Consider the following 18181-nt stretch of genomic DNA (forward strand, 5'->3'; position numbering starts at 1 on the left):
AAATACTTGCTGTAAAGTTCCCCACTACCTGCTGAAATTGGTGACAGCGGAAATCACTAAGAGCTGGATTAAGTGGCAGAATTTCAGAATGTGATGTCCTGGAAGCAGCAAGCAGTGTCTGGCAGTGGTGGCAGAGATACAGTGGCAGCTGTGAGCCAGTTGCAGAAACTGTGAATGGGGTGCAGCGGAGGGAGAGGGGAGCAATGTGTTAAAGGGACATTTGTTTGTCAGACTTTCACACTGCAAGGTGTGAAACTGAGGCAAAGAACACTGCTGAACACATAGTGGGGCTGCGTTTGCTTATGGTCGCAATCTTTTGAATGTGGGTGTGGTGTTTTCCCAAACTAATGCTTTGGTTCCCTTTCCCTTTTAATGAAAGCTCTCTTGTGTTATACACCGACTCACTACTTGCGCATGGGGAAGTACTGCCTCTTGGAGGCGCCCAAGCGTGGTGTAAAGTTTCCCCAGACTACTGGGTTTGGGCTCAAGCCAGTTCCGTTTTGTATTGTTAAGAGAAACCCCAAGATATTGAACTTGCCCCTTTTTGCTTCCAACTCCACCAGGCAGAAAGGTTACACTGGGAATGAAACAATACTGGAAAACAAGTCCAGACATTTTTCCACAACTCAGTTGAAATAAAAATGAATAACGTGGGCCACCTTCCCCCTCAGCTAGGGTCCCCCAGCAGAGTCCCTCTCCTGCTCTTAGCTCAGTGAGGATCCCCCCTAGAAGAGCTCCACCTCCTTCTGCAAAGGTACTCTGATGGAGCTCCTACCCTCTCGGTGAGGCAGGATTTCTCTCCCCACAGAACAGACTACTGGCCCCATTCCCGAACCTGAAGGATCCATGCCAGGCAGTTCCCCATAGTCCCTGGTGCTATGCCTCCACTGAAGACAGGGCACCAGGAACTCCCTCTGGCCACAACCTCCTCCTGGGACACTTGTTGGGGAAGGGCCATTGTGGGAAGCTAGTAAAAAACCCAGTTCCCTCTGTGTGGAGTCAAGACCCAGGTGTTCCCCTCTGCAGGGTCCAGGAGTTGTGGGGATAGGAGTGGGGGGGTTTTGAGAGGGGGGAGGGGCGTGTTGGGGGGGTGTTGAAGTAGTTTGGTTACATTATATTTTACAAGACTGTGAAAATATTTAATTAAATGACTCCTCACTACTCTGCAAACTGGAACTTCTTGTTGCTTAAACTGAAACCATCTTATGAGCAAGGTCTGGATAAAACTTTATGAGAAGTGTTTAGTGGTGCTATAATCTCACTAATTTAAAGTGCTATAAAACAGCTCTCTCTATGTATACAGGGCTATAAGGTGAGTCAAGGGTCATAACTTTCCCTTGTGTATGACTCCTTTCTGATATGGACATTTAATATTTGCCATAAAGTTAATGTGCCTACAATTGTTAAACATCTCAGAATATTGAATTTGGATGTACAAAAATAATATATCACCACCACACCTTTTACAGTTCTGCCTCACCCGGTCATTCATTCATGTTGCCTATAATTTATTAGGGTGTTTTACTTTCCTTCATGAAGGCCAAGTTGACTGTTAAGTCATGGAGACACTGCTTATAAAATATGTTGCAGTCAATTATGTGAAATTAAACTATCAGCTAACATACATTATGAAAAATACTATATCAATATGTAAAACTGTAATTCCCTTTAGAACAGAAGTGGCAATTTTATATAAAATGAGCTGCAACCCCACAATGTTCACTGCTTTACATCTAGATTAAACCCTTCACAGTTTGGTGCTGGGGGGGGGGGGGGGAGGGGAGGGGGTAAGGTGAATTATTACCTCTCCTGCACCTCAAGTCTTATTAACTAAGCTCAAGTGGTGCAATTACATACAATAGCCAAGAACATAAATATTTTCTTGCAAGTCAGCTAATTTTAGGAAACGTCCCTTACAATATTAAATAATAAAATCCACATATTACAATAATATGTTACAGTTATATATGCATTCTTCCCAAAGAATTCCAGAACATGCTGCAACAAAACAAATGTATACATTGCAGCAGAACCTCAACATTGGTTTACCACCATTAACCTAAGTGTAGTTGCACTTATTTATACCAAGCTGAATCTGGCCTTAACTTATGTGTTCATTTTCTCCCCCCCCCGCCCCCACACACTTATTTTTGTTTGCACAGAAAATACCTTCTTCATAACTGAAATAATTATTCTTGCTATTATTTCGACTGTAATGTGCCCACAGTGTGCCCAACCCTTTACCAAAACAAATGAAGATAAAGTCCCTGCCCCACAGAGTGTACAGTCCAAAATACAATCACCCATGAGATGAACAACTCTATACAGCAATTCAGGAGAATAAGTAAATAACTCTGAGCTGGACAGGGCACTGGGGACTAATAGCTCAACTCTTACAGAGAGTTCATTTGGAACTTTAATGACCAGTCAGAACCTGGGTTTCATATGTCTCTCCAGAAAGAGAGTCTCATGCCTTCACCTGCACAGCCCCCTCTCCCAACCTGCTGATGTCAATGGAAGCAAGATCTGCCTCCTACTGAGTCACCACCACCACTCACTGCAGTTTTTTCTTGCAGGCCTCCCTTTAAGTTACTCAATGAACACATTCTGTGGAAATATTGCTCCCTTATCAAAACAAAGTCATTAAGATTGTGGTGACAAGTCATTCTGGTCAATTTTCTTCAGTGGATCCTGTGCTTGTATTTTGTGTTGAAAGATTATGATAATTGGATCACGTTTATTAATATGTTTTACAAACAGGAAATAAAGGAAAATTATCAGAATTGTAGTGAGCCTCAAATTTTCTTTTGGAATTTCTGCCTAAAAATGTTAGTATTTACTGCCTATAGTCAACCTCTGGCCAGAGCACTAATCAGATGAAGGATATACATCTAATTTAATCATGTTTGTCAGGTTTCAATGATGTTTAAATAATTCTCATATCTGCCACTATAAACTGTGGGAGTAGATTTGCAGATGCTATGACAAGATAGCACACAGTGTATAAAATTTCCAATTGTCTGTTATCAACTTCTCCCTCTGACAATGACTTCCTGGACTTTGAGTGAGTTTACTCTACCCTGTCTCTCCTCAATATTTCAAGATACTGTACTTCTGGAGAAACCTATTGAAACCTGGAATAAATGCAAAACACTTGAAAGGGAGGCAATGCTCACTGCCGACTCTCTCCCAGAGGACATTAAAAAAAAAAAACTTTGCTTAAGAAAAAACAAACACGCTTTTAATGCCAACTTTGTTCAGACGGGAGGTTCTTCTCCACCTACTCTGGGAAAATAATTTATAAAGCAAAGCATTATTAACAACAGAATAAGCATAATCAAGCTTGGCTACAATCCCAATCATATGCACATCCAGAGTCTTAGCTAAGGGCCACATTCTGCCCTGGGAGACAGAAGTAGACCCAACTCCCACTGAAGTTAATGGGCAGACTCTGTCAGAAGGCAGAGTCTAGCTCTGATTCTCAAGACGCTACCATTTTGGTTTCATTATCTTTGATACCCTCATGGCACAGGTGTAAAGGACTGCACATGTCTGTCTCTAGTAGTTCAGTAGTACCTATAAAAACTTATTTCTATGACAATCAGATCATGTCTAGACCCTAACTGAAAACACAAAACTATCTTTCAGCCCTATTTCACTTCCAACTGTTTTGGGGTTTGTTTTTGGTTATTTTTGTATTTTATTTTTTTAAATAAGCTTGCTGCGTTGAGGATTTAAACATTTGCATTTGAATTCCTTTACATTTGTCTGTATCACGAATTCCACAATAATAACTTTCAACAGAAGACATTCTGGGATATTTACAGTGAATCTGAGGTAAATACACTACTGTAAGAACTTTATCTTCCTTTTAGAGGAAATGATACTGATTTTCAGACTACTGTCTTCTTCCTTCATAGAGCCAGTGGCCCTGCCTAGACTACTACATCCCTAGAGCATGCAGATTTCTGGTATACAATTGTTCAAGTATAAGTAAAATATATATCTTACTGTTAGCTTTCCTCAAGCAGTCTGCTACTAGACATGTTAACATTGTAATGGTCATTTGGTCACCCTCCATCGCTCTGCCTAGAGCAGGGGTGACCAACCTGAGCCTGAGAAGGAGCCAGAACTTACCAATGTACATTGCCAAAGAGCCACAGGAATACGTCAGCAGCCTACCATGAGCTCCCCCCTCCCAGCGCCACCCACCCACCGGCAGTCCCGCCAATCAGCGTCTCCCCCTCCCTACCCGCACCTCAGCTGTTTCGTGGCATGCAGGAGGCTTGGGAGGGGAGGGGGGAGGAGCGAGGGCACAATAGGCTCAGGGGAGGGGGCGGGAAGGGGTGGAGTGGGGGCAGGGCCTGTGGCAGAGCCAGGGGTTGAACAGTGAGCACCCCCTGGCACATTGGCTCCTGTAGCTCCAGCCCCAGAGTTGGTGCCTACACAAGGAGCCGCATATTAACTTCTGAAGAGCCACATGTGGCTCCGGAGCCACTGGTTGGCCACCCCTGTCCTAGAGAATGAAACATTATTGCTGAAATGCAAAACTCCTGTGCAGTAGATTGCACAGACTGAGCCAAATTCTGCATGGTCCATTGATTCAGCAAGTCCACTGATCTCAGTGAGGCAGCAAAAGGTGTGTGTCAACATGGGACTTGGCCCTTTCAATCTAACATTGGGGAGGATACTTTTGAACTGTTTCATCCTGAGAAACGTGTGCATAAGTTGGGCAAATGGCTGTGCAAACACATCCTTGACACCTAAGTGATGTAAATTGGATAAATGCCGCTCAGTAAAGAGTGGGAAATATTCTGACTCATATACCCTTAACATCTAATTCAGCAATATTTGGGACAGCAGGCAGTCTTTTCTTGCTTAGGATATAGCATGAATTACAATTAGCTACTTTAAATTTGAGGGGGGGGGAACATTTTGCTGTAGTGCTGAAATCTCAGATACTAGAGTCTATGAAGCTCACACTGAGGGCTGTTTATTCTTTACCTGGCTGTGTTTTGTTAGCTAGCACTGCAAATTCTTTCATCTTCCTGAACTCAAAAGTATTCCCAAAGACATAAGAGAGAGAATGATTCTTGCCCAGGACTTCCTATTCTCAGCAGGGACTGAAGGACAGAGCTAATCCCACACACAGGCTTAGCTGGTCTACTTAGCAAACAGACAATGCAAAATTGCTTCAGTGACTTTAAAAATAAACAAACGATTTAATGACCAGGCTAATACGGGGAAAGTGGGGAGGTTTTGATTTGGAGCTGTCTGAGTCCTGCACTGGAATGAGACACTGGAGTGTGTGCTACACTTCTTCAAAGACTTCAAAGATACCATCAAAGCAGAAAGCATCAAACTTGTAGGTTTTTACTAACCCATTTCTAAAGCTACAATGTCAGCAGGACTCCAGTCCCAGGTTGGCTGCTTTATATTATGCAAGCAAAAGAAACGGAGGTATCCAAAGTCAGGAAGAGAAGATACTCTATTTGACTTTGATGGTTCAATCAAAAATTTGATATTAATAAATTACAGTACATGGCTTCTCTGAGGTCCGCTGACGAGATGAGGTTTTATTTAAGTGAGGGGCCAGAACTGTAGCAGGAAAATATATTTTTTGATACCCAATGTGGGTGTGGATGAGCTTCTTAGAGTACCAGTCTTGAAGACCAGGAAAAGGCCAAGGCTGAGGAGCAATTCTAAAATCAGGTGGCGTGGAAGGTAGTGAAATCTACTGGTGTGGGGCCAGGAGACCAGGGTGCTATTCCTGAATCTAAGGCCCAGTATGAGATGAGGGTGCACAGCACTTTGCAGGACTGAATCATAACTCACTAAGCATGAAATAGGTAAGTGGTGCATAGCCCTTGTGTTTGCCTTTTGCACAGGCGTTACCTTGGACAAGTGGGGTATATAGGATGTAGAAGGAGAGGTAATATCTCCGAAAGTCAGAGCACTCACACTCGTGAGTGGTTCTCTTTCACTGGTCCTCACTTCACACCCAGCACTCATCTGTGGCTCCAAGTAGCTGCCCATACGCGGCAGTACACACGCAATCCGGGACACCTTCTTCAACTGTCAGGCTAAACCAGAATGAGGGTAGCCATGGAGGAACACCCATGGTGAGGGGAAATGTTGCATGGAATACGTAAGGCCTGCCAAAACACAAAGGCATCAATGATTATCCACTGCAGCTAATCCAGGTCCCAGTCGTGATGACCCTTCCTGCACTGGTGTTTTACTTCCGCAGCTGATAGAATGATATTGCCTCCGTGCAATGCTCTCGTCATTTAAAAATCAGCGCACAGGCATTCACGTATCATAGAAACAAAGTCCTGTGGCAATGGATGAGTAGTGAAGTGACAGGCATAGGTGAGCACTGGGATTCCAGTCAGAGCCTGCACGCTTATGTGTGACATCTGTTCATGAGCTTACGCCTCACAGATTGGACTATATAGCCACATGGGAACACAAGTGATGTGGTGACATCATCATCGGATATGACAGACAGTCATATCTTGGACAATGCAGTGTTGTTGTAACCATGATGGCGCCAGGATATTGGAGAGACAAGGTGGGTAAGGAAATATCTTGTATTGGACCAACTTCTGTTGGTGAGAGAGACAAGCTTTCGAGTTTTCTAGTAAGAGGCTTTGAGATCTTTAGCAACAAGATGCTATGTTAAGTACAAAGTCTTATTATTATGTATTATTTTTATTGTGTTATAAAGTCCACAGCCTACAAGTGAGTCAGAATCCTTCTCAATTTGGATTTTTAATTTATCTAACTTTTTCTCATATTCCTCCTTTGATACTCACTCCTGACTGCCAGGTATTGACTTTTGTTTGATGGTGCCCCTAGCAACATCTGCTGTTAGCAACATGTCTGTCAGCTTCAGCAAAGAAAACCAAATTCTGTCTATAAAGCAATTGATCCACCAATGAACACAGGCTTAGCCAAGCAAAACTAACTTCTCAAAGCAACTCTCTTTCATTAAGATCTTAAAACTCGCTGCTATCTAAATCTCTGAGCCACATTACCAGCTCACCTTTATCCTTTTTAAGAACTGTATCTTCAGAATGCTATTGTTTTGAATGGCAAATCCTACCCTATATTATGATAGCTAAACATTACTCTGTTTTTCATAACCATAAAAGTAATAGATTATGTTAGAAAATATCTGCATATTCTATATTCTGCCATTTCTGCATCTGTGCAGTGTTTCCCCTCTGATTTAAACCCATAGAAGGAGGGAAAATCAGACTTGAGATTGAAAGTCTGAGCTAACTGTAACTCCTGCCATAGCTTCCAAAGTTTTGCAAAAACAAATTAATTATTCAGATAGCATTTTCCCCCTCTGGATTTCCTTCAGTTTGCTCTTGAAATCTGACATTTAAATGTACCCAAAATGCTAAGAACCTATGTTATTCACCCCTGAAAAATTGCAAGTTAATTATAGGAAAGCAAAAAAGAATAAACTGCTGTAATTTTTTAAAAATTACTCTAATCATGTATTTTGTTGATTACTGTGGAAGTGAGTGGGCTTGGTTCAGGTGCAACAATCAGTGAAAAAACTGCTGCATAGTATTTGTATATTAATTACCCATTTTTAAAACAGCATAATTCTAGGCCTGATGTTCTCCCTCTCATTTTTTTCCTATCGCTCCTACCACAGTAGTATCTAACCAGTGATATTCCCATGTGTGGTCTTGTCATGAGGGTGGAAGGCCTGTCCTATTTTTAAGATGGCACAGAAAGAGTCTCGCAGACTTAGCAGTCTTTCTGCAGTGCCTTAGTGCCTCTGACTTCCAATTTTGTGCACTCTGTAGTGTGCTACGAACTCTGAAGCACACAATGCCAGATACTGCAACGTTTGAAATAGAAATGTCATTTATAATAAGAAGTCTCATTCAACACTGAATGTTTCTAACTATGCACATACAGACATATAATACGCAATGGCATCTTTCCCCATTATAGCTTACTTTTTAAAAAACAACATATAATTTTTTGTATACAAAAGCAAGGAAATTATGGATTTCATGCTGCCAGAGAGGGAGGGGACATTAAAGTTAATACCATATGAAGTGAGAAAAATACTACATAAGCACAAAATGGCTGAATTATGGTTGCTGCAGGAACCAGACCTCTGGATTGCCTCACTTACATGCTTTTAAAATCTCAACTATGCTATTTCTGTAATGTAGACATTTGCATGTAATATGTGCAAAATAAGGAAATGATACAAATTGATTTACTCTCTGCTAGTCCTAAATTGGTTCTTGTAGATGCACTTTTATTTGATATGACATGCTCCCACAATGATAGGATCTGTCATAAGAGCATTCAATTCCAGCATTACTGGTGATTACAAAAGGGGAATTAGCAAAGCCAGAAAAAAAATCAGAAAATTAAGAGAGAGATAATGTTTAGGAAGCATACAAGTATCTAAGGGTACATCTACACTACAGGGGGGAGTCGATTTAAGATACGCAAATTCAGCTACGTGAATAGCGTAGCTGAATTCGATGTATCGCAGCCGACCTACCCCGCTGTGAGGACGGCGGCAAAATCGACTTCTGCGGCTTTCTGTCGGCGGCGCTTACTCCCACCTCCGCTGGTGGAGTAAGAGCGCCGATTCGGGGATCGATTGTCGCGTCCCGACGGGACGCGATAAATCGATCCCCGAGAGGTCGATTTCTACCCACCGATTCAGGCGGGTAGTGTAGACCTAGCCTAAATGATCAATCAGAAACAGAAACCCATCCAGTGTGTGTTAGCAACACCCAGGAAAGTTAATTTTCCAGCTAGCAGCCAAGTCACAATTCTACAAGGAGAAAATTAATGAGAGAATGGTGAAAGGACGCTACATTCAGAGAGACTTTGACAGATGGGAAAAGTTGACCATGTCATAGGGTTGGGGCATGAGGGAAATTAGATGAAGTGTTACCTGTCTAGCATGCTTCCAAGTAAATCTGTACCAACCTACATTTGATGTTTCTTTAGAAATGATCACAATATGGAAAAACTGCCAGACATAATAGTCTTATCACATCAAATCTGATGCAAGAACATATCTTTAAAATGCTTCCTTCACTCTCTTGAATTAAACACACAGGAAAATGCCTTATTGGATGAAAGTTGATGATGTAGATCGGCTTTGCTGCCCTTCCCCACAACCCATTTTCCTAAATCAAGGGGCAACTTCCTAGATGAACTGGAAGTTGTGCTTTCTGCTGTTTTGTAGAATTAAGAGGGCTCAGGAGACTATTTACCAGTTATGAAGTCTTCTTAGTATGGCAACACCATAGTTAGAATCATGGATTGCATGTCAATATGGCTCTGTTTCATTTCTTGTTTAGCAACATCACCAGTGAAATACACAACACTCTGAGAATAAGGTCTAACCTATCTTGTGTACCATTCACAGCAGCACAGAAGGTCCTGCATGAACATCAAGAAATGTAAACATTATTGTGGATTAAAATTTAAAAAAATAAGCCTAGATGTTTAGAATATGGAGTCGCTTCCCCAGCTTATTCTAACAGTTCTTACAGGTGTGATTTTTTTAAAGCAACCCTTGAATATTGAGAATTAAATTGAGACTATTTGTTTAAATCACCTTCTATTTCTATTGGCATCACTAGAAAAAGATGAATATAAAAGGCAGAGTGATATCTAATAGCAAGATGTACAGTGGGATATTGAGCCATTGTTAATAGAATTCAGAATTCCTCTCTGTAGAGCATACAGAACAGAGATTGTGGCACACACACTGACAGGCTCCATTGAAATACAGCTGGTTTTTAGTTGTAGGTTTGATCTACCTCTGTCATCTCCTTACCTCACCTTGGCTCAGGCCTGCTGTCAGCTCTCAAATTTCACTGTTTGATGCTGCCCTGCATCTCAGTTTACTAGTAGAAAAAGCCTGAACAAATAAAAATCAGTTTCAGTGTTGCACACACTATGAAAAACTCCTGGATCCACAATGCCAGGAGATATCTCAGCCTTCCAACACCAGATTTCTTCCCACGAGACAGTCTGCCCCCAATTCTGAAACAATTTAAATAGTTAAATGGGGGGGGGGAGGAGGGAGGAGGTGTCGACCTAAGATACGCAACTTCAGCTACGTGAATAGTGTAGCTGAAGTTGGGTATTTTAGGTCGACTTACCTGGCTGTGAGGACGGCGGCGAATCGACTGCTGCCGCGCCGCCGTCAACTCCGCTTCCGCCTCTTGCCGCGGTGGATTTCTGGAGTCGACGGCAGAGCGATCAGGGATCGATTTTATCGCGTCTTCACTAGACGCGATAAGTCGATCCCCAATAGATCGATTGCTACCAGCCGATCCGGCGGGTAGTGAAGACATGCCCTAACTCTGCGCCTACCCAGTGGGTGTGGATTTAATGCAGCATCCATTTCAAAGAAGGTACATGCAGAGCGACATACTTTGTACCATTGAGGGAATGCAAGCAAGGTTACAGTAAATGTAACACACTGGCAGCATAGGTGCCACATTCCCCTCTGTTGTCTGGTCCACTAGAGGAAGCAGCCTTCTACTGCTACCAAATAAGAGTTCCTCTTTTACTGAAAGTGCTAGAGTCTGTGCTGACGGACCTGTATTCAAACCATGCTGACAACCCAAATAGAGGAGAAGCCCTTTTATTAACTCATCTCAAAATGTAGGAATTCTAATCTACTTCTTTTCCTGCATCATCCCTCCTAAGGCAAACTTTGGTCTTAGTGTCTCGTCCTTCAGTCTTATACAAATCCATTTCACCACCTGATTCCTTCTACCCACATCAGACCCTTCTCCTCCTGCTCAGCAAAACTGCTGAGTCCTCTCCTCCTTTCACCTCTTTGCCTGCGACACAATCCAAAGTCCATTCTACCCCAATATGTACCTAGGCCAATAACCTCTTGAATGTACGGTGGGATCTGACTACATCTGCTGGGCCAGCTGCTGTTTTGAAATCACTTAGGGGCTTCCGCGTGTCAGAACAGAATGCATTTACCATGTGATCACTCAAAATCAGGATATCTGCAGACAGCTAGAGGCAAGTCAAAAGTTCCAGTCCTACTGAGATCCCCATAAAAGACATGGTGGGATATGGGGCACATCAGGCCAGATCAAGCTTTGGACTTGGTAGAAGTCTATGTATCAGAAGAGATCCTTCAAAAGGCCTGGGCTCAGTTTGGTGTGTGGACTGTCACTCACCTCTTTAATATCTACAGCTCAGCCCCACAAAGTGCTTATCTGTTCTTTAGATGAGTTATTCAATCCAAATGCTTCTGGCTTGTCCCTAGCAGGTGCTGTCCAGGTTATAGATCCCAGGGTACTTTTGGAAGAGAAGTAGTAACAAACAGGTGTCCTAGCCAACACTCCCCTTTCTAATGGGTGATGCTCTGCATTAATTAGTGCTAAGCACACAATAGCTGCTGCATTCATCTAGATGCACTTTCACTACTAACACAATTACTACACTTCCTACCCTGGATGCTGTGAGAGAAATGGCATGCACCAGTCTTGTGCCACGTGGGGACTCCCTGATACCAGGAGACTTCTCAGCTGGGTGGTTAAGCCAGCAATTACAACCTTTTTATTCTATATTGTTGGGCAGTAATTGTCAATATGCAGTAATCTAGAGCAGTGGTTCACAAACTTATTTGATCGCATCCCCCTTCTTTATAGTAAACTTTGTAGTAGTTTACGCCTGCCACCCTGATACATATACACAGTTAAAAAAAATCAACATGCAACTCTCACTAAATATTAAAAACAGTAAGGCATTGATTCAAACAGAGCCATTGAAGTCTAGAGTAATGTACATTTTCATTGAGATACTGCTTACTGGCACCACACTGTAGTTACTAGTGTGACGGGAGTGCCTGTTTTTGGAGCAGACCAATTCCACGAATTACGCAAATGAGCCACCAATCCATTGTAGTAAGAGCAAAAGCAAAACTGCGATTGTGGTCAATGCTTACAATTAAATGCGCACATCGCATCCTAGCAGACGGAATAACATACAGATGGCAACGACTTTGTATAATGCTATGCAAGCTTAGCAGAAATCTGTCAAAATGCACAGCACCATCTAAAGTAAAATGCACAGCACCATCTGAGGACCTGATATGTCTGGAGGAATCAGCTTTGCTAGTCATTCATTCCTAATGAAGGGCCTGATCCTGCACGGTGATGGGCACTCTGCGGAAGTACAGATTCAGTAACAGCAAGTTAACTTTTTTTTAAAAAGATTTTGCGACACTGGCTTCTAAGGCTTGCTGTAAAATTTATATACCACCACCTAAACTCCAAAGTACTGTAACTACTACTGCTGCTAGATCATCGTGTATGGCCCCCATTCAAGATCCTTCAGGATAAAGAGGAGAATCCTGGGTATCTTTTAAACATATGGAGCTGTAGCACTTGCAGGCAGTAGTATATTGTGCTTTGCCTGCTGAAAGGACAGAAAACATGCACTTTCAAAACCAGTAAAATAAAATCACTAACCAGAGGTAACGAGCCAAATGTAACTTTCAGTTTCAACAGTGCCTTTGTCTTGATTGGATAAGGGCTATCTTGCTGGTGCAAAATCCAGAGAAGACTGAGCAAATGCTGGTTAGCTGTGGGAAACAACCAGAAAAACTTGTAAAGGATTACAGGCTTGAACCAAAGCCTATGGCAGTCAATGGAAAGATTTCCATTGATTTCAATGGACTTTAGATCAGGCCTTAGATCAGCAACTCTGATTGCAAGACTGTAGCATCATTAAACAGGTTCACCGTTTAGGAATCTTAGTACATCAGGGGCTACTCTTAGATACTCAGGTATCAGCCATAGCCAAGAGCTCTCTTTTCATCTCTGTGTGGAGATATAACTGTGACCATTCCTTCTGGACAAGGCCCTTGCTACCTCAAGATTAGACTACAGCAATGTGCTTTATTTGAGGGTCCATCTTGAGTCCACTCAAAAAGTGAAGACTGACGGGCAGCAAAGTCCGCACTATGAAAGAGAGCTGCATGTCATGTGGTCGGCACAAAACTATAAAGGAAGCACTGAGAAGGAGATTCACTAATGGATCATCGTCCCCAGTTTCTGTTTTCTTTCTCCTTTATTTTTCTGCTATAGTTAAGAATTAAATATTTAGGATTTGGTTCTTAGCACTCTGTGCTGTAACTTGTAAATTCACTTCCACACCCAATGGTCAGGATATGTAAAATTACAAGACACTACTGTCTCCAAGTCTTTGAAGATAAAAGTACAATGAGCACCTTCAATCAACAATCCTTATTAGAATCAACAAGGTCTAATGTTGTAATCTTTTTTTACTTACCTGTTCTTAAAGCAATTGCATGTTTTTAATTAGTATGCGGAGCGGGGTAAAACGAGCTATTTATAAACTTCAAACTCTAGCAGTGAAAGCTCATAAGTCTAAGATAAATCTTCTCCCTTCTGGTCATCCAATACAATGACAGAAATATTATGGGAGAGAAGGAACAGGATCCTGGTTCTAATATTTCTAAACACAACCAGTGTTATGATGGAATTAATGGGGGAGCAGTAAGATATAAAACCACCTACAAGAATAAGCCTATCTCAATGAAGGAGATTAATTGTCTGGAGGGTAAAAGGGGTCTAAATGTGAACAATGGGATAAAGTTAAGAAAATAACATTCAGACTGAACATTAAGGAAAATGTTCCACTAGCAAGATCGACAAGTCTGGAAAGAGTATCTCAATGGGATTGCTTGTTTGAGTGGTTTAAAACTGGACTAGGGAAAGCTCTTGCCGTGGACTGCAGGAAGTAAAACTGGATGTGATGAAAGGACAAACTCTGCTATGTCTTTTCCAGCTCTAATTTCTATAGCATCTATTGCACTATTCTTTCTTTACTGTTCAAGAAGGCTTACCTGACATTTTCTTTTTTCATTGTCCAACAGTGATGATTAGATTTTTCAAGAGCAGCTGTATTGGATATTCATGATTTTCAATAGGAAATAATTTTAAGTGTTTCTAAAATATTTTGTGACATAAAAATTTGGTGGGAAATTTTTATCTTGCTGGTAAACCCTCAAGTTGCTCTACGATCTTCCATCTCAAGCAAACTAATCAAGAGGTGCTTTTCTGCTAAAATTCCATAATACAAAATCCTAGTCATAAGGACGAAAATCAAAGTCTAGTCATTCGTGTGCTGGCAGTTTAAATAAACCTCTATATGCTCCTGGATAAGAAAGCACTACATCAAGGCTAAAACATAATACTATAGCTTGAAAATGAGAGCCAGAAAATAATGTATCCTGTAGGGCTACTGTCAAATGGGATTTTTCTTTAGTCAGTACAAACCAAATCTGAATAGCAATGACTATAAGGGGCATCAAGATGCAGATGCATTCTGCCAAGAGCCACTTAGACAAGTAGGAGGAGAAATAAGGAGAAACGGCATCAGGAACAAAATCTTCTTCAGAATCACAGAAATGTAGAAGGAAAAAAAGTACTAGAAATCATTTACTCTGACAGTATGGGATTGTTCATTGTATTTAATTCAGAGCTGATCAAATTATTCATTTGAATAACAGACGTAGTGAAGTTAGCTCTTTCTTCCGTTTGGGGGCAATTCACCCTCTGCAGAAGGCCTGTTTTGAGGACTGAGTTGGAACTTGAAGTGATGACTAGACTTTGTGCTGGCCTATCTGCAGGCAAGACAGGATTTACACCTTATGCGCCCCTCCCACCCACCCTCCGCCTACAGCTGACCTTTGTGTTTTCCATAAAAAATGAATCTTTTAAGCCACTTTTAACTTTTAGGCACCCCCTAGGAATGTGCCTACTGTGCCTAACTGGAAGTCCAGCCCTGTCTGCAGAATGAATTTCACCCTTTTCATGCTATCTGGAATTCACTGAATAGTTCACCAAAATAATTTCACCTATTTGCTTTTTGTTTGTTTGTTTGTTTGTTTGGTAGTGTGTAACTGGTTACCTAAGTGCTTCTGCTGTCTGATTTGAGAACAGAAGCTTTAAATGGGAGGATAATAAATTATGAATTATAAATAACATTTCCATTTTAGATATTCGAGTGAATATACATGCATGCAAAAATTATGATTAGCTAATATGTTCAAGAGTATTCAAATTATTACTGGGTGTTAATAAAAATGAATAACAACCTCACATAACACTGGATTGAACTCACCCCTTTTATTCATAAACTACCTTTTGTATTATTTGTCCACCACACCTTTTCCGGGTCTGGCATTTAATATTCCAGTCAATGAGGGCTTCTGCTATTGCCCTTGCAAGCCTATTTCACAAGTTAACAGAATCAAGTTTTAGGGAAGGATTGCTGATATTCAGGCTAATTTTCCCTTTCCCACCTAGCTTAATTTCATCAATGATGCAAAGTAACATTAAAACATTTGCACTACTAGTGGAAACTTGACTCAAAATTTATTTGGGGGGGGGGGGGCGCGCGATTGGAGGAACTGGATTAATAAAAGGAAAATTTAGTAATTTTACCTGAACTTTTGACTCTGTCAGGAGGCAGGTTTTTTTTCTCATGGATACTTTTAAATGTCATTTTTTGGAGTGCATCATGCACACAGCACATTACACACCATCATTTTTGACTGATGTCGCTGTATCTTAACTCCTCAAAACAAACTGCAACGACACACTCCACCACTGCATTTTCTCTGTCTAATCTCATGAAAAAAAAATGGAATCTCACCCAGACATTAATTAGGGCTGAGCAGTAACCATTTAGGCTTTGCACGAATCCTATGGGTATCATGAGAAGATAGTGTTGCTAAAGTAATTACTCTCTTTTTATTCAATACTTGAGTAAATACTAATGCCAAATGGTCACATGAATCACAGGAATGAAAGTCAGTGCTATCTCTGCCTATCACATATTAGCCTTCTTGCTTTGGGAACACTGGCAACTGAAGAGAGTGAAGAGGCTGAGAAGCGGAGAATCCCTTTTGGGAATTACTAGCCATATCCTACAGTATTTTTTGTCCATAGAGTAAGTACATTTCTGCCATTAGCTGCTATTGGTCCATTTATTCCATACACTGGCTATTCTCTGAGCCAAGAGCATTACCTTGCTTTACAGAGCAGAGAAAGCTCCTGATAAACATTATCTTTAGACAGGCTTAGAAACATTTCTGCTTCAGTACAGTATACCTTCTGTATTTTCCTCTGTTCATCTCCCATGGTGGAAAAAATTACTTGAAACTTCAGAACTTTGTTTTTGAAGTTTTTTAATCTTCTCCAGCCAAAGTCATAGGTCCAAATTGTGCCCCACTGCAGTCAAAGTCACCTGACTTTAGAAAATCCTACAAGGGCAAGTTATTCCATAATGGCCCATTTTGTGATTTCTTACACCTTTCTCCACTCTGTCTCTGAAGCATCTGTCAGAAAGAAGAGTGGAGTTCTTGTCTGCTAATCCATTCCAGTAATTCCTATCCTCATGTGAAAGAATTAAATAAAATCAGTTGTGCTCTTGAGAAAACAGATCCCAACTATAAAACTATTTCCCCATGCTTATTTCCCCCCCTACAGTTCTGCACATCTTCTTGTCAATTGCTGGAAATGGGCCATTTTCATTACTACTACAAACAGTTCTTTTTTTCTCTCTTGCTGATAATAGGTCACCTTAACAGATCACTCTGGTTATAGCATGTATGGTAACATCCATTGTTTCATGTTCTCTCTCTGTGTGTGTGTGTGTGTGTGTGTGTGTGTGTGTGTATATATATAGATCTTCCTACTGTATTTTCCACTGCATGCATCCTACGAAGTGGGCTGTAGCCCACCAAAGCTTATGCTCAAATAAATTCGTTACTCTCTAAGGTGCCACAAGTACTTCTGTTCTTTTTGCGGATATAGACTAACACAGCTGCTACTCTGAAACCCAACTATACAGGAACTCTAGTCATTTCCTGTACAAGCAGACACTGACCTTGCCAGCAAGATTGTATAATAATGAATAAACCAAATTCGGTGATGAATCCCAGTCATGTGCCATCTGAGGAACATTGCACATATGCTAAGAAAAAAAACACACAAGTATTTTTCAGCTTTGGGCTTATGCATAATATCTTTGTATTCTGCACCCGTATTGATATCAATTAATAGTACGCATCTTGGCAAAAACTGATTTATAGAAATTTTTTAACATTGCAATTTGAAGTAACAGTACTGTATCTACTGTGATAGGTAGACATACATACATATGTACAAGAATGTAGCTGTGCCTACACCTTGCACACTAAGTAATACTCTTTGTACAAAGTATGTCTTGTGAGGTATCATTTGAAAACTCATAATTTGTACCACCTCTCTCGCCCTACCCATCGCATTCATGGCATCTGAAGCAAGCATTTGTTGAAATATGGAAGAAAGGGCCCTGACCTACGAAGTTTGGTCAGTAAGACTGCTGAAAGCATGTGGTGAGAAAACTCTGCTTGGAATTAAACAGTTTGTTAAGTTAGGCACCCGTTACGTTTTAACTTTATTTTTCTTGTAACCATTTCTGATTTTTATACCTCATTACTCTCTCTCTTTGCAGTTAAATTTGTTTTATTGTTTTACCTAATGCAGTGTGTTTAAATTGAAGTGCTTGGGAAGCTCCATTTGGGGTGGCAAGTTGTGTGCATATTATTTCTATTCTAGAAATAACAGACGTTATATAAACTTGTATTGTCCAGGAGAGGGCTGGGCAGTACAGGACAGACATTTCTGGGGGGAAATCTAAGATTGGGAGTCTGTTTGGGTCACCCTGCAGTATAATGCAGACTGCTGAGAGCTAGAGCATAACCCAAGTTGACTGGCAGATTGCAGGTACACACATAAGAATGGCTATACTGGGTCAGACCAAAGGTCCATCAAGCCCAGTATCCTGTCCTCTGACAGTGGCCAATGACAGGTGCCCCAAAGGGAATGAACAGACAGGTTATCATCAAGTGATCCATGCCCTGTCACCCAATCCCAACTTCTGGCAAACAGAGGCTAGGGACACCATTCCTCCCCATCCTGGCTAATAGCCATTGATAAACCTATCTTCCATGTATCTATCTAGCTCCCTTTTGAACCTCGTTATGGTACTGGCCTTCACAACAACCTCTGGCAAGGAGTGCCAGAAGTTGACAGTGCGTTGCGTGAAAAAATACTTTCTTATG

At 41.2% G+C, this 18181-nt stretch overlaps 1 protein-coding gene across 11 annotated transcripts in view; it reads right to left on the minus strand.

Moving 5' to 3' along the window:
• Positions 1-18181, minus strand: part of LOC101946279 (leucine-rich repeat and fibronectin type III domain-containing protein 1-like protein) — a 226402-nt gene that overhangs the window by 64385 nt on the left and 143836 nt on the right. For 3 of the 11 annotated variants that reach the window (XM_042840489.2, XM_005311121.5, XM_005311122.5), the window contains one exon: positions 12513-12625. The exons of 4 other annotated variants lie outside the window; for them this stretch is intronic. The gene's annotated coding sequence lies outside the window, so the exon portion shown is untranslated. Of the gene's footprint in view, positions 1-5961; positions 6156-9844; positions 9929-12512; positions 12626-18181 lie in introns of all 11 variants that reach the window. 4 more of the 11 variants (XM_065571617.1, XM_042840488.2, XM_024111797.3 and 1 more) reach the window with 3 other exon arrangements.

This window comes from Chrysemys picta, chromosome 17 (genome assembly GCF_011386835.1).
Source record: "Chrysemys picta bellii isolate R12L10 chromosome 17, ASM1138683v2, whole genome shotgun sequence".
NCBI lineage: Eukaryota > Metazoa > Chordata > Testudines > Emydidae > Chrysemys > Chrysemys picta.